Here is a 22,730-nt window from a genome sequence, read left to right as displayed (position 1 = left end):
ATCCTGCAGGAATGCGATGAGCTATAAGGGTTTGTGTTTTTTTTCCCCACAGATTTCCAGTCGGGGCAGATCAGAACGTTGCAACAACAAACAATACACAAAAACACTTGAAAACATCGACAAATAAAGCGAAACTATGTTTCATCTTTCCAGGTAAGGCCCACTGAGCTACCGTACTGCGAACGTTCCGTGGGAATAATTCAATATGATATTGCAGAGCGCGATCCATTTACAGATACCACGCTGCTTTCTAATTACCTCCTCGGCTTTACGCGTCATTGCAACGCTGTAAGTAACTCCCACGGGCTATGTTGGAGTAAGTGTTATCAGGAGAGAGTTCTACGATCTCATTATTGATGGGAGGCGTGCGGAGGCGTTGCATTGTTCTCCATACTCAGCATGCTGGAATTCCATCCCTGTCGTCTTAGTGGAGTATCTGTAAATGGATCTCCCTGCGCAAAGCGCCATACCGCGCTGCCATCGCCAGGGGGCGCGACCACTCGCCGCGTTCTCCCACCACAGCGCTTAATTATTGATTATTGGGTCAATTTCGCGTCTTAACTATGACGAGAATCTGCAAAACCCAACGGAGTCAATTTGGGGAGTCATATTTTTGGTCCGCGCGTTCGCAGTGGGCAACCGATCTCCTTCGAATGACATCGCGGGATTGCCGCACGTCCTCCGGGCTCTGGATACCACTTGGAGAAGATTCCAGGCCACGTGTTCACAACGATGGCGAACACGTGGAGACTCTTTGACATTGTTAAGCTCATGAACGATAGTCCCATGTTGGTGTTAACATTTTCTTGAAGCACCCCCCGTACAACAAGGCCGTCAGGGTTGGGATCGAACCCATGCACACCACGACTCCCTGCATACCAGGCGAGGGAGTTGACATCTCGGCCGCCTGCTGGTAGGGACCGACACGTCTCAGATCAGTCACCTCATCGAAAGCTCAGGTGTTAAACGCCATTCCTACGCAGATGACACTCTACTGTTTACCTCTGTTGATTCCACTGATGCCTCTGGATTATCGAGGCTCTCAGAGTGCACCGCCGCCTCGCAGCAGTGGTTCTGGGTCAACAATCTCTCATCGAATGGTTCCAAATCGGAAGCCATGCTGATTGGCACCAGACAGCCCCTCGCCACCTCCGCGCATCCTTCGCGCAAATTAATCGCTGGCTCCACTCTCCAATTCTTCCATCACATCTCATCCCTCGACAGCTACACCAACCATATGTACTGTAACTACCACCTCAGGGCACTCACGTCATTGCCGTCCACTCACCACCACCGAAATATCGCCTTGAACACTGCAACTCTGTCCTGGTTCGAACTTTATTGAGTACCCTCAAGGAACTCCACCAGCTGCAGTGCAATCTCGCCCGTGTCATCCTCGGCTAGATTCCATCACCTCCCCCTGCAACCTTCCACTGACATCACATGGCCAGCGGGGTCAGCTACAAGGTCGCCGACTGCCAGTCGTCCACAGTATCTCTCTTAGCTCCTGACACCCTGCACCACAGTTATCACCCTGCACCACAGCTCCTGTCACCCTGCACCACAGCTCCTGTCACCCTGCACTACAGCTCCTGTCACCCTGCACCACAGCTCCTGTCTCCCTGCACCACAGATCCTGTCACCCTGCACTACAGCTCCTGTCACCCTGCACTACAGCTCCTGTCACCCTGCACTACAGCCCCTGTCACCCTGCACTACAGCTCCTGTCACCCTACACTACAGCTCCTGTCACCCTACACTACAGCTCCTGTCACCCTGCACTACAGCTCCTGTCCCCCTGCACCACAGCTCCTGTCACCCTGCACCACAGCCCCTGTCTCCCTGCACCACAGATCCTGTCACCCTGCACTACAGCACCTGTCACCCTGCACCACAGCTCCTGTCACCCTGCACCACAACTCATGTCTCCCTGCACCACAGCTCCTGTCACCCTGCACCACAGCTCCTGTCACCCTGCACCACAGCTGACGATGGAACTCTGCACAGCAGCAGCGCGACTCACAACCTCCTCCTCGTCTCTACACCCAGGACCAGGACCGTGGTCACTGCCGGGCGCCGTTTCTTCGCGGCAGCCTCCGTCGTCTGGAGCGCGACCATCATCACCGTCCCCACTGCTGCTGCTGCTGCAGCAGCACGTTCACAGCAGCAGCAGCAGCGTTCACCCTACACCAACTTCTAAGAGGCAGCTCAAGGCCCCCACCTCTCTCTTAATGGCCCCACCTCTCTCTCTCTTTCCCCGGGCTCTCGTGCGACGCCGAGCTTGGCTCCGATCCTCACAGTCACGCTCACTGGACGATGTCCGTGCAACGCTGTGCGCGTTACAAACCGCGCGGCTGGTGTTGCTGTTATCGTTGTGATTTGGCTGTAACGCTCCAAATACGGACCACCCGAAAACATTACCCGGTTGGGGATCTCACACACACACACGGCGATACATCCCCACCTACTACCGGCAGCAGATTACCGCCCGCTCGCAGGTCAGGTGCTGAGTCACCCTGCGCCGCACAGGGACAGCTGCCACTCGGGGTGCCCCTGGGGGTCTGTGTCCTTCTAGTGGTTAATATGAGCTGTGACGTAAGGCGCTCAGGCGTGTAACGCCCTTTAAATGCCAAGGCTACTATTATTACTGCAATCAAAGGAGACGATTTGAAAAGTTAACTTAGGCCAACTTTTTATCCGTTTGAGAAAAGCAATTGTTAATCATTTTGAAAGATGCAATGCTGGCGAATCGCTTTCGTTTCAACAGTTAGTAAAACAAATAAATGTTTAGTTTTTTTTTACTAATGATAAACATTATCAAAATTATTGACGGAAGAATTGTATTTACATTTTAAACAAGTTACACGTGTTACACGTGTTTCGCTCCGGATGACCGCTCCAAAGTATTATCTGTATTTTGATTTAGTGTGCTGATCTTAAAGGTGCATTGAAAAATGTGATACTCCGACTGATGCTCCTGTTGTTTGTGGAGTGACTCATGCAGCCAGCTGTGGCTCTAGGGTTTGGTGTTACATGTTATTTATGTAGTTTATTGTTAAAAATTCGGTCACAGTTCTTATGATCACTGTTACATTGCATTTATGGCTGTATTTTGGTGATTTCTAAAAGTTTTTTGGTTTCGCCATGTTTTTGTTTATTGTAGTACGGAGTTAGACTGATGGCCTTAATCTTAGTTTTCTTGTTGTTGTTTGACTTACATCCCACTGGGATTTTTGCACACAGCGTTGGTGTACGGTGCTATTTCAGGGATATTTTGATGTTTTTTTCCTGTATTTTCTGTTTGCATATGCACAAAGTCACTTTAAGATGTTTTCTTGTTCATGTTTTGTTTTTTTGTTTGTTGCGGTTGCACCCGATTCAAGAGCCGAATGGCTCACAGGGCTATACCAAATAAATGAAACTATGAAACTATGATTCGCATTTGAAACGCAAGTTACGCATTATCTCGGTGAAATACACATGTGGGCCACCCTCCGGCAAAACGATTGAATCATTCATAAATAAAGTCATCCAAATATCACTGCATCAGCTCAAGCCTCGCGTAAATGACGGGACCTGTGTGTGACCACCCCCACTCTGAATCCCTCCCCTCCCTCCCCACCGCCCGCTGTGAAAACAAACTGCAGACTCTGCTCCATGTCGCAGCGTCGAGGCCCTTCTGCAGCCTCTTCCTCCCGTGTCTCCCTTCCTTCTCCATCCTTTCCCCTCTCATTCCCCATTCTCTCCCCTCCCCGCCCTCTCTTCCTGTTCTGTTTCCATCACCTTGGCTCCCCCACCGCGAGGCGTGCCTCCACGCCTACGGCGGTTGCGAGTCTGGAGACTAAAGAGGAAGCAGGATAAGGATCGTGTGTTTGCGTAGGTGGAACCATTCCTCCCGCAACTACAGTGGAAATCCAGACGCTGGTTTCTCCATGCATCTGTTAAAGGCCACTCTACAGGCTCCGGTGCCCATCCTGCTATTGACTGATACAGCGTGTGCTTCACTCGTTTTCGCTGATGTGACAATCATTGTGGGGGGCCGTCACACCATTTGAAACCAATGGGCTTTGACAGCAGCACGATGATGATGACGGGGGGTGTTTTCACTCTTTCTGTGTTGTCGAGGGCCGCGCGTCAGGGGCCGCACTGAAGGCCACCAGGGGCCGCTTTTGGCCCGCGGGTCTTGCAATGAAGACCACTGGACTAATATGTCTACTAAATGATGTAGGCCTGTACATAATGTATCCTTTGAATAGATTTTCCAGGTATGTTTCACTTTCAATTACGGCCTCGATTGTGTCAATCCACTGCTGGATGAGTGCCTCCCCACGTCGCGTTAATTGCCGTGGGGTTCATTTGACCATACTTCACCACGCTGGTCGCTGCGGATTGGTGAACGTGGGGAGCATAGTCGGATTTGCTTTTCAACGACAGCAGACAAGTTTCAAGCTAACTTTGTTTAGCCGGGTGTGGATGCAGTCATGCAGGAGACCTGCAAGGACGAGTCTCGTAATGGAGGAGGGACCTGACAGTCGTCACCGAAATGGCAAAAGCAAAAACAAAAAGTCGTCAGGTTCGTAGCGCAGCAGCGCGCTAACAGCCTACACGAACCGCTGCTCCCCTCCAAGCGCTCATCCAGCCTAAAAAAATCCCTGCTGATCTCGAACCAGGGGCGCGCATTAATTTCGAGCGACTCCGTAATAAGGTGTTCACTCGTAAACGGACAGCTACTTATTCACGAAGTCACATTGAGTGTATCCATCATGCGGCACCAAGTGAAATTTCTAGTCCCGGAGTAGGATTCCAGCTCTTGTTTTGCTCGGTGGTTCGCAAAAGACGCCAGAGGGAGGAACCGAAACTAATGGCACAATAAAGGCCCCACTCACCACACCTGTGCCCCACTCACCACACCTGTGTCCCACTCACCACACCTGTGTCCCACTCAACACACCTGTGTCCCACTCACCACACCTGTGTCCCACTCACCACACCTGTGCCCCACTCACCTCACCTGTGCCCAACTCACCACACCTGTGCCCAACTCACCATACCTGTGTCCCACTCACCACACCTGTGTCCCACTCACCACACCTGTGTCCCACTCACCACACCTGTGTCCCACTCACCACACCTGTGTCCCACTCAACACACCTGTGTCCCACTCACCACACCTGTGTCCCACTCACCACACCTGTGCCCCACTCACCTCACCTGTGCCCAACTCACCACACCTGTGCCCAACTCACCATACCTGTGCCCCACTCACCACACCTGTGTCCCACTCACCACACCTGTGTCCCACTCACCACACCTGTGCCCCACTCACCACACCTGTGTCCCACTCACCACACCTGTGTCCCACTCACCACACCTGTGCCCCACTCACCACACCTGTGTCCCACTCACCACACAAAGGCCCCACTCACCACACCTGTGTCCCACTCACCACACCTGTGTCCCACTCACCTCACCTGTGCCCAACTCACCACACCTGTGCCCCACTCACCTCACCTGTGCCCTACTCACCACACCTGTGTCCCACTCACCACACCTGTGTCCCACTCACCACATCTGTGCCCCACTCACCACACATGTGCCCCACTCACCTCACCTGTGCCCAACTCACCACACCTGTGTCCCACTCACCACACCTGTGCCCCACTCACCACACCTGTGCCCCACTCACCACACCTGTGCCCCACTCACCACACCTGTGTCCCACTCACCACACCTGTGCCCCACTCACCACACCTGTGCCCAACTCACCACACCTGTGCCCCACTCACCACACCTGTGCCCCACTCACCACACCTGTGTCCCACTCACCACACCTGTACCTCACTCACCACACCTGTGTCCCACTCACCACACCTGTGCCCCACTCACCACACCTGTGCCCAACTCACCACACCTGTACCCCACTCACCACACCTGTGCCCCACTCACCACACCTGTGCCCCACTCACCACACCTGTACCCCACCCTGCGTGCTATGCTCGTTGGTTGTGGTCGAATGGAAACTTTCATTTGATAAATAAATAAAGAATGCTTTCGTTTCCAAACCTCCCACGCGAGCAATGTGTTGAGGGCTGATCCCAACGCACGCTCGTGATGTTATCATTCATCAGGAGTAGCTGCAACATCATCAGCAGTAGCAGCAACATCATCATCATCGGCAGTAGCAGCAACATCATCATCATCAGCAGCAACATCAGTAGCAGCAGCAAAATCATCAGTAGCAACATCATCAGCAGCAGCAACATCATCAGCAGTAGCAGCAACATCATCAGTAGCAACATCAACAGAAGCAACATCATCATCATCAGCAGCAACATCATCATTAGAAACATCATCAGCAGCAATATCATCAGCAGCAGCAACAAAATCTTCAGCAACATTATCATCATCAGCAGCAGCAACATCGTCAGCAGTAGTACCAACATCATAATCACCAGCAGTAGCAACATCACCATCAGCAACATCATCATCAACAGCAGCAGCAACATCATCATTAGCGGTGACGCGGCCCAGCGTGTAGCGCATCCGGCCGCGAGCGTTCACGGTTCGAATCCAGCGGCCGCCCTGGTTATTTAGAAACATGCGTTTAGATGATTTGGCTGCTGCGATAAATGTCCACATGATGAGCCACTTCGTTGGGCTTATCATTTGTGGCCAGCTCACTTCTGAAAAATATCTACATAGCTCAGTGGGCCTTCATTATGTGGTAAAATAAAAAATGCTTACTGTGGTGTGCATATCAACCGTGGTAGTCATAATAATAATGCTAAGCTCCTTCTGCTACTTCACTCACGGTGCACGTTAAAGATCCCGTGACGCCATTCGCAAGAGAAGGCCATCGCGTGCCATCGGCAGGGTACACTTTTTGCCAAATTTAAAAAACCTCAGTGAACGCCGCCGATGGCTCAGTTGTGATCACGCACGGAGAGCAGCCTCGTGCCGTCCCACGCGGGGACAGTTGCTGCTGGCGGGGGCATCCTTCCAAATGTGTTGAGATGAGATCTAAGTGAAACTCTTAAAGCATTTTTTTACAATTTATGTTCAAGATTTCATGTTTTTAAACGGCTGCCCGCAAAGGGGGGACGACCTAAAGAGCCGCACGCGACTCCGGAGCCTCAGGTCGATGTAGAGGAAGAACATGGCCCAGCCCGTGGCTGCAGAGCGAGCTGAAGCGACCTCTTCCCGTCCATCACTCAACGGGCGTTCACGTCCCCGGCCACGGGGTGCGTGCAGCACACGCGGATTCATCCGTCACTCGGCATTCTCCGGAACGCTTGCTGCTGGGATCATCGGCGTAAGGCACTACCACTCAGTTTGGTGTCCTTCCCCCGCACTTTCCATTAGCACGATTGACTATGTACGGTGACAAAGAAGTTCAACAAAGACACATGAACTAGAAACTATTTTTTTTTCTATTTTAACCAGGTAAGCCCCACAGAGCTATGTAGTTATTTTTCAAAAGCGACCTGGCCACAATGATAGCTCAACGAAGTGGCGTATCATGTGCAAATGTATAGCAGCCAAATACTCTAAACACGTGATGTTGATTCTTAATGTGGAGGGAAAAAACCCGGAGGGCACGGAGAGAAATCGCTCTGAGACACCGCGCGTTATAATATCAGGGGCGCTCCATCAAACACAAATCACGATCATTATCAGCCTCCCTGCGCACTTTTGTAGGTGTATGTTCCATTCCTTTTTAATCAACATCACATAGGAGGGCCTTTGCCCGAAACGTCACCTATTATATATGTTTTTTCCTTTTAAGGCCATACGGTCTTATTATTGATATGGGACGTGTTGTTGTTGTTATTTGTGCATCACTGCCAACGCAGTATCGCAGAGTGATGGCGTGCAATGCCCCAGCATGGCCCTGTTTGATTGTAATGTGAAGAGGGCAACTCGGGATGGACACGGGGAGAGAGAGAGAGAGGAGGGGTGGGATTGGCGGCTCAGAGACGTGAATGTGGAGAGAGACACGGAGAGAAGCAAGGATGTGGAGCCTGAGAGAGACATTGAAAGAGAGAGAGAGAGAGGCCGATAGAGACACAGAGAGACGTAAAGAGACACAAAAAAGCAACCAACATCCAATACAACTCAACGCAATCGTCGATAACAATGGGTGCGGCCTTCAAAGGAAATCTGCGATAGGCGACCTTTCGGGAAAATGTCCACATGAAGAGAGATTGAGTGCGATAGAGACGAAAAGCGGCATGCAGAGACAGAGATAGAGAGGAACAGAGACAAGCAGCAGACACGTGGAGAGAGAAAAAAAACATACAGTGAGGGAAAGAAGTATTTGATCCCCTGCTGATTTTGTACGTTTGCCCACTGACAAAGAAATGATCAGTCTATAATTTTAATGGTAGGTTTATTTGAACAGTGAGAGACAGAGTAACCACAACAAAATCCAGAAAAACGCATGTCAAAAATGTTATAAATTGATTTGCATTTTAATGAGGGAAATAAGTATTTGACCCCCTCTCAATCAGAAAGATTTCTGGCTCCCAGGTGTCTTTTATACAGGTAACGAGCTGAGATTAGGAGCACACTCTTAAAGGGAGTGCTCCTAATCTCAGCTTGTTACCTATATAAAAGACACCTGTCCACAGAAGCAATCAATCAATCAGATTCCAAACTCTCCACCATGGCCAAGACCAAAGAGCTCTCCAAGGATGTCAGGGACAAGATTGTAGACCTACACAAGGCTGGAATAGGCTACAGGACCATTGTAAAGCAGCTTGGTGAGGTGACAACAGTTGGTGCGATTATTCGCAAATGGAATCTCCCTCGGCCTGGGGCTCCATGCAAGATCTCACCTCGTGGAGTTGCAATGATCATGAGAACAGTGAGGAATCAGCCCAGAACTACACGGGAGGATCTTGTCAATGATCTCAAGGCAGCTGGGACCATAGTCACCAAGAAAACAATTGGTAACACACTACACCGTGAAGGACTGACATCCTGCAGCGCCCTCAAGGTCCCTCTGCTCAAGAAAGCACATATACATGCCCGTCTGAAGTTTGCCAATGAACATCTGAATGATTCAGAGGACAACTGGGTGAAAGTGTTGTGGTCAGATGAGACCAAAATGGAGCTCTTTGGCATCCACTAAACTCGCTGTGTTTGGAGGAGGAGGAATGCTGCCTATGACCCCAAGAACACCATCCCCACCGTCAAACATGGCACCTCCACATTATGCTTTGGGGGTGTTTTTCTGCTAAGGGGACAGGACAACTTCACCGCATCAAAGGGACAATGGACGGGGCCATGTACCGTCAAATCTTGGGTGAGAACCTCCTTCCCTCAGCCAGGGCATTGAAAATGGGTCGTGGATGGGTATTCCAGCATGACAATGACCCAAAACACACGCCCAAGGCAACAAAGGAGTGGCCTAGCCAGTCTCCAGACCTTAATCCCATAGAAAATCTGTGGAGGGAGCTGAAGGTTCGAGTTGCCAAACGTCAGCCTCGAAACCTTAATGACTTGGAGAAAATCTGCAAAGAGGAGTGGGACAAAATCCCTCCTGAGATGTGTGCAAACCTGGTGGCCAACTATAAGAAACGTCTGACCTCTGTGATTGCCAACAAGGGTTTTGCCACCAAGTACTAAGTCATGTTTTGCAGAGGGGTCAAATGTTTATTTCCCTCATTAAAATACAAATCAATTTATAACATTTTTGACATGCGTTTTTCTGGATTTTGTTGTTGTTATTCTGTCTCTCACTGTTCAAATAAACCTACCATTAAAATTATAGGCTGATCATTTCTTTGTCAGTGGGCAAACGTACAAAATCAGCAGGGGATCAAATACTTTTTCCCTCACTGTACAGGCACGGAAGGACGCAAGAGTCGCGCAGTGTTTTTTAACAAATGTGTTTTTGGAGTATTGTTGTTGTTAATTGCGCTTGCTGCCAACGCAGCAGCAGCAGCGTCACCAAATAATTACTTCACGTAAAGGTCATCATGATGATCATCGTAATAGTCATCGCTAGCGTCATCACTCCTATTGTCATCATCAGCATCATCATTCACGGCAGGGTGTCGCAGTGGTTACCGAAGTTGATTCCGGGCCACGGCTAACATCAGTGGCGAGGGGTGTCCGATTCAGTCCCGGACTCCGCAGTGTTACCAACCCGCGTTGACTGACCAACGTAGTGAAGTAAAACAACCCCATCCAGCAACCCACCCCCCCCCCCAAGACGCTGCCCAGTACGGTACAATCGTATTAACCTGAGTGAGCGTACTGTCTATAAAGTAGACTTGTTCTGGTTCTTACAGTAATAAAAAGGTTAATAACCAGGCTACAGTCTACATTATAGACTGCCAGTACGCTCACTCCGATTAAGAACCAGGCTACAGTCTACATCAGTGGGTTGTTTGTTTATTACTTCTTTATTCACTTTCTTTTTGTGTTTTCTATCTACGTGACTTTACCGAAAGAACCAAAGAATGTGAATTCCTGCAGCCACGAAAGTTTTTAGTCAAAACGGTACAATCAGGTTAGTGAATACAAACTCCATCTGGTGATGATGCTGCTGCTGCTGCTGCGTTGGGCAGCAGTTCACACGCATACAGTCAACAATCAACAAACACTCAACACGTTCGTCAATAAATAACTGTGAACACAACAATATGTATAAATACCTACTATATCATGGGACCTCCTTTGCCAGTACCAAAATATGACCATAGGTTTTTCCCATTTTTTATGGCAACGAAACAGGTGTTAAGTTGTTAAAACACCAAACTGAAACATTTTACAAGGAATCGTGTCTGTGTAGAGGTATTAACTACGCACTGTTCGATAACCTGCATTGCCACCAGGTATAAAAGGGGCAGTGCAGCGTTACCTTTGGGTACATAACGGTTGGGGTCAGACGAGGTGAAGTGGATCGTAGCCATGGTTTGGTAAGAACCAATCAGACGGTTCCACGTGGGAATGTGTGATTGGTTATACCTGGCCACGAACGAGTATAAGAAGGGTGAGCGCGCAGAGCCCAGGGAGTTCTCTCCCTACACGAAGACCGAAGCCTGGGATGAAAGACTAGCTAAGACCCTGGACCAGCTTTCCAGCCCTTCTGAGGACTAAGGCTCGGCGTATCCAGTGGTCAGGACCCACCGGGCCAGCGGTGGGTCAGATAGCCTCCCCTAGGTCCCAGCCGGAGGACTCTAGAATAGCGGTAGATGTGTAAGTCCTGCCAAGATAGGAGGCTGTACCTCCTTAGGTATCAAGGAGACCTGTGTGTAGGTTACGCTGAGTCCGGAGGCTGTACCTCCTTTGGGTATCGGGTGAGGGGACCAGATACCCCTCTGTATGTGTTGAGGACTGTATAAGGAAATAATTACAATAAACAGAGTGTGTCTCCTAAGACGTTTATTCGTCTTTATAAACAATACATCTGCATTAACCACAATACTTGTGGTCAGAATGCAAACAAAAACACACTCTGATAATATATGCATTGTCTTTGAAACTGATTGGTCCACATCAGAGACAGCTTACTTTTGACCCTCGTCTCAAACGGTGTTAGACCAATCAGTTTCAAAGACAATGCATATATTATCAGAGTATGTTTTTTGTTTACATTGTGACCACAAGTACTGTGGTTAATGCAGACAAGATTCCTTGTAAAAGGTTTCAGTTTGGTGTCTTAACAACTGCTCACCTGTTTTGTTGCCAAAAAAAGGGGAAAAACCTAACATCAATTACCTAATATAATCATCCAGAAATGTCTGTCCGTCCCGCGCGTGACGTCACTCCACATGAGCCCCCCCCCGCGTGACGTCACCCCACATGAGCCCCCCCCCCGCGTGACGTCACCCCACATGAGGCCCACCCCCCTCATTAATATTAATGAGTGGGTGGATTTTTACACTAACGCAAAGGAAGGTCGCGCACTCCACATGCCGCACCCCTCCCCTCATTAATAATCATGAGCGGGTGACGTCACTCCACATGCTGCACCCCTCCACAATAACCATTAGCGGGTGACGTCACTCCACATGGGGCAACCCCCCCCCTTCATTAATAATCACGAGTTGAACAATTTTTCTATTGAATATTTCAGATTTACTGCAGTATACACCCGTCCTTGGACGGGCAAAACAAATCTAGTATATAATAGGTGACGTTTTGGGCAATGACCCTTCTTCAATGCACAAGAGTGCGTGCGTGCGTGAGTGGTGTGTGCGGTGGTATATAATCTGAGACGTGTCCAGCAATGGCCCTTCTTGTGGTCATTGCCCGACCCGTCGCCTATCGCGAATTTCCTGTGAAGGCCACGCAGCGTGATTGATGAACGCGTCGAGTATTGATGAATGTTGGCAGTAAGCAAGATGTGGTTATTGTCGTGGCTATCAGTGTCCCACCTTCTCCCGGTGCCCATACTCAACACTGCCCATAGACTCAACACTGCCCATAGACTCAATAACTGCTCATAGACTCAACACTGCTCACAGACTCAACACTGCACCAGAGACTCAACACTGTCCATAGACTCAACACTGCCCACAGACTCAACACTGCTCACAGACTCAACACTGCACCAGAGACTCAACACTGCCCATAGACTCAACACTGCACCATAGACTCAACACTGCACCATAGACTCAATACCGCTCACAGACTCAACACTGCACCAGAGACTCAACACTGCCCATAGACTCAACACTGCACCATAGACTCAACACTGTCCATAGACTCAACACTGCTCATAGACTCAATACTGCTCACAGACTCAACACTGTCCATAGACTCAACACTTCCCATGGACTCAACACTTCCCATAGACTCAAAACTGCACCATAGACTCAAAACTGCCCATCGACTCAACACTTCCCATACACTCAACACTGCACCATAAACTCAACACTTTCCATAGACTCAACACTCACCATAGACTCAGCATTTAGAAACATGCATTAAGAGTATTTGGCTGCTATAAATTTCCACGTGATAAGCCACTTCGTTGAGCTATCATTTATGACCAGGTCGCTTCTGAGAAAGAGCTACATAGCTCAGTGGGCATTGCCTGACAAAATAAAAATAAGTTTCTAGTTTATTCATGAATGTTGAACTTCCTTCGCACCGTGCATAGCCAACCGTGCTAATGGAAAGTGCGGGGGAAGGACACCAAACTGAGTGGTAGTGCCTTACGCCGATGATCCCAGCAGCAAGCGTTCCGGAGAATGCCGAGTGACGGATGAATCCGCGTGTGCTGCACGCACCCCGTGGCCGGGGACGTGAACGCCCGTTGAGTGATGGACGGAAGGAGGTCGCTTCAGCTCGCTCTGCAGCCACGGGCTGGGCCATGTTCTTCCGCTACATCGACCTGCGGCTCCGGAGTCGCGTGCGGCTCGTTGGGTCGTCCCAACCTTTGACGGGCAGCCGTTTTGTTTGACGTAAAGATAAATAATAATATGTGGCCAGGGAATGGGGTCACTATGGCATATCTTGGTGGCAATAAAACGTACGGCAGTCAAACTGTATTGATGAAGAATAACCAAGAGGTGGAACTAACGGAGACGCCGTTTATTCCATCGCCTATTTTATTTTTTTAAGACAGAAAGCGTTGTTGTCATCTGCTGTGTACCCGCTTCTGTGTTTGTGTACAAGTGGCTCTGCGTGTGATGCGACTCTCGAACTATTTTGGCCGAAGAACAAATCAACAGAAAATGTGGTGCTCCTTCTTCGTCTTCTTAGAAAGGTTGCCGGGCGAGCCCTGGTCTCCACCCCGAGCCAGGGCTCGCCTCAGCGCTGTGCGTTTGGGAGAGTCACGGTGATTCCCCGCGCCGACTCAGTCACTCACGCACTCACTCAGTCAGTCATGCACTCACTCACTCAATCAGTCACTCACGCACTCAATCAGTCAGTCATGCACTCACTCACGCACTCACTCACTCAATCAGTCAGTCATGCACTCACTTACACACTTACGCACTCACTCAATCATTCACTAACTCAATCAGCCACTCACTCATGCAATCACTCACTCAATCAGTCATGCACTCACTCACTCAATCAGTCATGCACTCACTCACGCACTCACTCAATCACTTACGCACTCACTCATTCAGCCACTCACTCACGCAATCAGCCACTCACTCATGCACTCACTCACTCAATCAGTCATGCACTCACTCACGCACTCAGTCAGTCATACACTCACTCACGCACTAATTCCCCCAATCAGTCACTCACACACTTACGCACTCACTCAATCACTCACTAACTCAATCAGCCACTCACTAATGCACTCACTCAATCATGCACTCACTCAATCAGTCATGCACTCACTCACGCACTTACTCACGCACTCACTCAATCACTTACGCACTCACTCAATCAGCCACTCACTCACGCACTCACTCAATCAGCCACTCACTCACGCACTTACTCACGCATTCACTCCCTCACCCACGCACTGACTTGCTCGCACTCACGCATTCATTAATTCATACACGAACTGACTCACTCATGCACTCAATCACTCACGCACTCCCTCACTCACTCATGCACTCAATCACTTACGCACTCACTCAGTCACTCACGCACTCACGAACTCACTCACTTACTCACTCACTCACGCACTCACTCAGTCACTCACTTACTCACTCACGCACTCACTCAGTTACTCACTTACTCACTCACGCACTCACTCACTCACGCACTGAATCCCTCACTCACTCACTCAGTTACTCACGCACTCACTCACTTACTCACTCACGCACTCACTCACTGAATCACTCACTCACTCACGCACTCATTCAGTCACACACGCACTCACTCACGCACGCACTCACTCACTCACTCAATGAACCACTCAGTCACTCACTCAGTCACTCACGCACTCACTCACTGAATCACTCACTCACTAACGCACTCACTCACTGAATCACTCACTCACTCACGCACTCACTCAGTCACTCACGCACTCACTCACTGAATCACTCACTCACTTACGCACTCACTCACTGAATCACTCACTCACTCACGCACTCACTCAGTCACTCACGCACTCACTCACGCACTCACTTACTCACTCACGCACTCACTTACGCACTCACTGAATCACTCACTCACTCAATCACGCACTCACTCAGTCACTCACTCAGTCACTCACGCACTCCACCCACTCACTCACAACACACAGAGAGGCTCCATGGGCTATGAGCGAGCACCAATTCGTGGTGGACGCCTGAACCACGCCCAGCTACCTTCGTCCCCCCCTGCCCCCCTCCCCCCCACCGCCCGCTCATTCATCCAAAACATCGATGACGCTCACACACCGCGGCAGGTACTCATTGTTATTGAAGGCTGAGTCGACCTAGAGGAGGACCAGGGCAAATCCAGGTACCGCTTTCGTGCTGATGTAATCCGTGGATGGGGAAGTGAACTTCGGTAATTGTGTTAGTTAAAATTAAAATAACGTAATTCATTGTAATTACTGATTTATCCCGGAACGCCACACTGAGTCGTATGACTGGTTTTCAGGAGGGTCCTACCGCTACATCTGATTTATATTTTAAGATTTTTTTTCAGCCACTTAGTGATGAGTACTTACACAATTCTTGTTAGATACCGGAACACCAAGAGAAAAACCACGCCTTGCGCGAAGGGGAAACGCTCTATCCCCATACAGATGGAAACACGTGGCGATTTGTCGACCTGCTGTACTGCATTCTCCTGGTGAGCCAGGGTATGGTCTAGAGGAAACTGTGGCACCAGCTCATTGCGTGGCTGCTGCTGCTGCTGATCTCCGCTCGTCTGTGGCTCCTCACCCGCGCCTCTGAGTTGTCCCCCATGAGTCGTCGTCTCTGTCTCTCTTCGACAGCTAGGAGCAAATACCGCGTGGACGCGGCGCGTTACGAGTTGACGGTACAATATTATTATTTATGACTACAGTACCATAAGTAAATTTCAGGGCTGCAACATCTCCACCCATGGTGGCTAGGAGATGTTAACTACCTCGCCTGGTTTACAGGAGGCCTGTGAGTTCAATCCCGACCCTGACGCCTGCTGCTGTATATTTGGAGTTTGCGTGTCTGTCTCCCCGTGGTCGCGTGGATTTTTCTCCAGGTCCTCTGTTTTTTTTTTCCCCCTCCACATTTAGAATCAACATCACCCGTTTATAGTATTTGGCTGCTATAAATGTCCACATGATGATGAGCCATTTCGTTGAGCTATCATTTGTGGCCAGGTCGCTTCTGAAAAAAGAGCTACATATAGCTCAGTGGGCTCTACCTGGTAATTTAAAAAAACAAACGTTCATAAAAGTGTTTAGTTTTTACCCTGAGCAGCCGGTTCCGATTCGCAAACCCGGCTCTCCCCGTGGGTGTTTGCGAAGGGTCACAGCCACACCCAGTGGCTGTGACTCCTGTGCTGCCTCTCGGAGGGGCCTACATTTAGCCACTGAACGCATCTCCAGACGCTGCACAAAAACAGTCGCGCGTACACACACACACAGAGAGCCGGTCCCTAGGGTGTTGAGCGAATCGGGGCGACCGGCCCGAGCCCCGCGCTTTTGGGGGTAAGGGGGGGGGCGCGCTTTGACGTGGCGGTGTCAGACGTCATACTTGCGGTTGCGTTTGAAGGCGTCAGGGGTGGGAGGGGGGTGGGCACACGGCGTGGGATTTACCCCTGGGGGTACACATTTGTTGATACGAAGTTGGCAAGCCTTGCACGGGTGTTTACGTGTGGGTACACAGGACTATCGATATGCGAGACTATGAATCTCTACGCAAGTCTTTCCGGTAATGCGGCGGATGAAACAGTCAGAATCAGAATACGTATTTACACTGGAGGAATCCGATGAGCTATGAAGCTCTTTTTCACAGATGTCCAGCGGTGGTGGCAGGTTTTCCTGCTGCACCTCCGGCGTTGGAGGCGATCCCTCCTTGGGCTGGCGTTCCGCCGCTAGTCTCGACCCCATACGTTGCTATCGTCCCTTTGTATGTTACAGTACGTTGAACTATTTCGCACCGTACGTAGCCAACCGTGCTAATCGCCGTGACGCGTTATTTGCCAAGGCGCCCCCTCTCCTTTCCTCTCCTTATCTCTCCGGGTCCACGCGGCTCCCTGATCCAAGCTGTTCCTCTTTTTTTTTCCTTTCGCTCAGTGTCACGTGGGCACAGCAACTCGGACAATTACGAAGGATTGAGGAATGAAGGAACGAACGAACGTTGCCAGGGACGTATGGAGCGAGACGCGCTCTGCTGTGTCAACAGCAAGAACCCTCTCTACTGCACAGGGGCAGACGAGCGAGCGATTCTCTGATTGGGGGGAGGGGGGTGCAGTCCACCACGCCCGCCCGAATGATATTGGTTGTGAAAGCCTACTACTACTACGTGTTACATTGATTCTCATCTCACTCTCATCTCTCTCTGTCTCTCTCTGGAGGGCATGCTTGCAGCTGCCTCTCGAGTGGAGCCCCCCTTTCCGCAAGCATCGGGCACGAGCAAGCACTTGCAGGGCTGCGCCTTTACCCCCAAACGGACGATAGAGATAATACACGAAGTGGGGTTGCGATAGGGCAAATGTCAACTGTTTGTACAGACGTTGATGGCGCGCGTCGGGAGAGACTCCGACAGCCGGGAGCGTGGTTCGTTGGGTCGCAGAGGGCACACGGAACCGAAACGGAGGAGGCTCCGCAGTTACCGGCTGTCGCACCGCCAACGTCGTTGGCGACTGACTGCACCGAGCGGCGGTGTTCTTCATTGTAAGGCCCCAACGGCCACTGGCGGCCTTTAGTGCGGCCCCCGACAACACACAAGTGTGTGTGCGTGTGTGTGTTGAACTTATTTCGCACCGTACGATGCCAAGCGTGCTGCTGGTTTCAAATGGCGTGGCGGCCCTCACGCACTGATGATATCTTATCGGCGAAAGTGCCCCCCGCCCCTCCCACCCCCTCTGGAAATGAGCGAAGAGCACTGCCGTAAAGGACCGCAGAGCTTGAGCAATTGTTGCTAGCGCCGGCTCCCCACCACTGCGTGGCTGCTGCTGCTGCCTTCCCGCTTGTCTGTGGTTCCTCCTCCTGGCACCTCTGAGTCGCCGTCCCCCTCTCGATCTCTCGACGCCAGCGAGCGGTTACTGCGCACTTACAAGTTCACGTTTTAATTTGTTTTATAATCCGACCAGGCGGCTCAGCGGTAGAGCGAGCGATCGGAAGGTTGGCACGGCTCATCATAACTCTGGGGTCGATAAAACGACTACCACTTTGAGGGGAGGTCAACATTGGAGTTTGTCCTGTGAGTGGACTTGCCCCCGCAATAAGAATGTGGAATTTCCACCATTGGGCGATGACTGTATACAGATTATGAGCTCCGTCTTAAGGTTCCTTTGAACAGGAAATCACTTTGCCTTTTGGCTGTGAAACTGGAAAAGTACCAAACCACGAAACTACCGCCACTAACCTAGGGGACAGGTGCTGTTCGTGAGATCGTAAACACACGTAGAGACAAAGACCCCCCGTATAGCCTTAACAAACTGTGCGGACAAGTGTTATTGAGGCCGGCACGGCACACGAAGCGAAGGGTGGGCACCACCGCGCCTGGCTGCCTTTTGTCCCGCGTGCTGATGTTTACACACCGCACTGGGTAGTCATTTCAGGCTGAGTCGACCTAGGGGAGACCCGGGTCCGGTTCAGATAATCGCCACGAGCTGTTATTGGCCGTGAGCGGGAATCGAACTCAGATCGCTGGATTCGAAGCGCAAACAGACAGACACACAGTGAGATACACATAGTGACGCACACACAAAGATCCGCCCTTATATCCACAACAGACTGGATGAGCAAGTGCTGTTAGCGAGCACCTATGAAGCTCACACAAGGGGGTGGTGGCCAACACTACGCCCGGCCGCCTTTGTCTGCCCGGTGGCGATGTTTACACACCAGGTACTAATTTGAGGCTGAGTCGACCTAGGGGAGGCCCAGGACCGGTTCAAATAATCTTCACTGGTGTTGGTGGCCGTGAGCTGGAATCAAACTCGGGTCTTTAGGTTCTTAGTGCAGCGCGCTAACCGCTCTGAGGACGCACAGTCACGCGCACACACACACACAGACGCGGACTCGTGATTCTCATTGAACTCTCATTTCCTACTGCGCTCGGCTCAAAGTCCGCAGCCCACTGCGAGTCCACGGCCACTCGCCTCCTCCTCCATCCTCCTCCTCCATCCTCCTCCTGCAGTTACCCCGCATAGCGTTACTCAGCACTCTCACCCCACACGGCCCATACAGCAAATCAACCAAATAACCCCCCCCCACCACGTACTCCCCCGTGATAGTCTAATTAACTTCATATGGGCGGATAAGCAGTATACAAGTACCCCTTGTAAAGTTTGAAAATGAGGTCAATCATTGACCGAGCAATGAGCCTCGTCTTGGCTGAAACTTCTATGTATGTGTGTGCGTTGAACTTATTTCGCACCGTGCGTAGCCAACCGTGCTCATCGGAGGTGCGGGGGAAGGACAACAAACTAAACACAAAAAAACATTTCTAAAGAAATTCGTTTTCAAAGACGTGACTGGTACGGGTGTTCGTCACTACCCGCCGCCTGTTTGTCTGGAGTATATTTTTTGCGGTTTAAGTCGTCCCCCCCCCCCGGCCGCCCCGGTAAATACCGCAAATGTATGCAATTGCTATTTACCGTTAGATACGACACGCCGTCTCCTTCGCGATAGACCACGGTTTTGTGCAGGCGTCGCGGGCTGACAGACACTACTTTGTCAAATTTGAAACGTCACCCTCAAAGTACAGTGCTGTACTTCATTTCAGAATCAGAATATGAATTTATCCTGCAGGAATGCGATGAGCTATGAGGCTTTTTCCATAGAATATCCAACATAGTAGCGGCAATGTCCCGTATAGTTGGAGGACTAATCCCCACCCTGGCGATCCCTTAGGGCAGTGATTCTTAACCTTTACTGCAGCCTTTTACCCGTTTGATTCTCAATCCTAAAAAAATATATAATGTTAATAAACACATAGATTTGATTAAACAAAGCAGTTGCACTCACGTACTTCATTTGTGTTTTCGATTATTTGCCTTCTATCAAAAATCTGGCCATGCCTCGCACCCCCAGAAAGGGCATCTCGCACGCCCAGGGAGTGGCGCGTGCACCCCAGGTGAAGAAGAAGAATAAGAACTGCGTCAGGAGTAAGAGACTGTGCCCTAACACGTCTCGATATGCATTAGGGGCGAATCCGCGCGTGTTACGTAAGCAGAACTCCACGCGTCGAAAAGGTTCATTTCATCCCATCGGCTAATTGGCTTCCCATGCCTAACAGGTCTTATAGGTTACCGCAGGGTTACCTTAGGAGCAGCAGGGGCCGGTGCGTGAACATCGCTCGTTGTAGTGTACATTGTGTTCCGTTCATGCTCGCCGTCTTCACAAAGCCACACTGACCCATTGGGTGGTGAAGTATGGTCAAACAGCCCCCCCCGCCTCCCTCCCGCCACGACCTGGGGGCCTTTATCTAGCAGTGGAGTAATGCGAACGTGCTGTGCGCGTTTGCATGCAAAAACAAAGATCTCCCGTAAAGGCTTAACAGACTGTTAGGGCAAGTGCTGTTAGCGAGTAGCAGCTATGAGGGCCGGCACGGCACACGAAGGGGTGGGTGGCCAGCACCACGCCCGGCCGCCTTTGTCTCCATAGTGGCGATGTTTTACACATTGCTGGTGTTGGCCTTGAGCGGGAATCAAACTCGGGTCGCCGGGTTCGTAGCGCATCGCGCTAATCGCTCCACACACTGACACCCTTCACGCCCACACCGATCATTAACGCTGCCCTTACGGTGGGCGCATACCACAATAGGCCAACGTTTCGGGTAATGGCCTTATCTTCGGGGCAGAATATAAGGGGCAAACTAGAACGGTTTTGCGTGTGGGCCGACTCAGCCGGTCATCTCGTCGAGGGCGATACATTCACGATAGCCGCCTGAGACTCTCCTGAGCAGAAAGACAAACAACGGTGACCATTCACTCCTGAGAGACGTCAACAGCACGCGTGGCGAGGGCCCTTTCTCAACTGGGCATCGAGGTATTGTTGCTCGTCTCCTGTTTACGGCCCCTGAGTCAGCGGTGGAAATTCCACATTCCTATGGCGGGGTGGGGGAGGGTTCAAGTCTACCCATAAGAGAACAACCAATGTTTAAACACGAAGATGCAGTTCGTTTGTTATATGACGTCTCGCCCTTCCTCTCTTATTCGTTCTGTACCTTTGGCTCTTGAACAACAATACAACATCCTTGACAACAACTACAAAAGAGAACAACCAATGTTGACTTCCCACACCCACAGAGTGGTACTCATTTTTATTTTTATCAACCGCGGAGGGATGGATGATGGGCTGAGTCAACCCTCACCCAGGAGTCGAACTCGCGGATTTCCTGTCCCAGCCCGGCCCCAGTCGCCACGTGGGGGGTGGCTGGCCGGGTGGGTGGGTGGGTGACCGCCTGGGTGGCATCCGAGACGCGCAGCACGCGAAGCTCCCTTACCCCGCTGGAGGTTGATCCGTGGCGCTTCAGCAGCTGCCCATTGTCAAACCCCGGGGGGCTCCCCAGGGGCACGTGGACGCGACCCACGCGCGCGCACGCTCTGCGTCTGAGTCGAGGAAGCGACGCGCGCCTTGGGTAGGGGGGAGGGAGAGAGGGAGGGGGGCGGTTGGCGCTTTTTACCTGGAGCGGCGAACCCAGGGGAGGGGCCCGAGGGAGGGGGGGAGTCGCCCCGGGGGAGGGGGCGGGGGAAGGAACTCGTGATGGCGATGCTACTGATGATGCTGAGGTTGGTGGTGATTTGTAGTGCTGTTGGTGGTGCTGGCGATAGTGCACCTGGCCTGGCACAGGCTGCTGTTGTTGTTGGTGGTGGTTCTGCTGCACTATAAACCCGGCGACCAGAGTTCGATTCCTGCTCACGACGCACATCGGTAACGAAGATCTGCACCTGGGCCTCCCTTAGGTCAACTCAGTCTCAAATGAGTACCTGGTGCGGTGTTTAAACAACGTCGGTGGGGAGACAAAGGCGGTCGGGCGGTGGTGCTGGCCACCCACCCCCTCCTGTGTAGTACCGGTCTTCATAGGTGCTCGGTTTAATAAAACTTGCCCCAAAAGTCGGTTAAGGCTACATGGGACATCTTTATCTTTGTATTGATGGTGGTGGTGATGATAATAATGGTGGTGACAATAACGATGGTGGTAGACGTGATAATAATGAAGATATGCTGTTGGATATGATGTGGTGGTGTTGGTGATAATAGCGATGGTGGTGATGATGGCAGTGGTGATAATTCCACTGCTGGTGATGGTGGTGATTGGGGTAGTCGTGATGATGGTGGCGGTGGTGATGATGGTGAGTTGTAGTGATAATAGGGGGGAAGGGGTGGACGTCTTATGGGAAAACATCGTTACAGCGGCAAAACCGTATCGGCAAGTTTCGTTTAAGGCTACGTCAACCTAGAGGTAGACCAAAACCGGTTCAGATAATCGCTACCGATTAGCCATGGGCGGGAATCGAACTCTGGGTGCCGGGTTCGCAGCGCAGCGTGCTAACCGCCACCACCGTACAAGCCAAATACAAAGATCCCCCGCACAACCTAAACATACTTTTGGGGCAAGTGCTGTTCGCGAGTAGCACCAATGAAGGCCGGCACGGCACACGAGGGGGTGGGTGACCGACACCGCGCCCGGTCAGAATCGCCGCTGCCTCCCTCGTGG

The 22,730-nt window shown here is 51.1% G+C and overlaps 1 protein-coding gene across 1 annotated transcript in view; it reads right to left on the bottom strand.

Moving 5' to 3' along the window:
* Positions 1-21,643, bottom strand: part of LOC142930364 (uncharacterized) — a 30,515-nt gene extending 8,872 nt beyond the window's left edge. The window contains exon 1 of the mRNA XM_076072501.1: positions 21,516-21,643. The gene's annotated coding sequence lies outside the window, so the exon portion shown is untranslated. The remainder of the gene's footprint in view (positions 1-21,515) is intronic.
* Positions 21,644-22,730: the final 1,087 nt, after the last annotated feature.

Source organism: Petromyzon marinus, chromosome 38 (assembly GCF_048934315.1).
Source record: "Petromyzon marinus isolate PM22_M1 ecotype Great Lakes invasive population chromosome 38, UKy_Petmar_22M1.pri1.0, whole genome shotgun sequence".
Taxonomy (NCBI): domain Eukaryota; kingdom Metazoa; phylum Chordata; class Hyperoartia; order Petromyzontiformes; family Petromyzontidae; genus Petromyzon; species Petromyzon marinus.
Note: the sequence above shows the minus strand (reverse complement) of the source record. Positions and strands in the feature narration are given on the sequence as shown.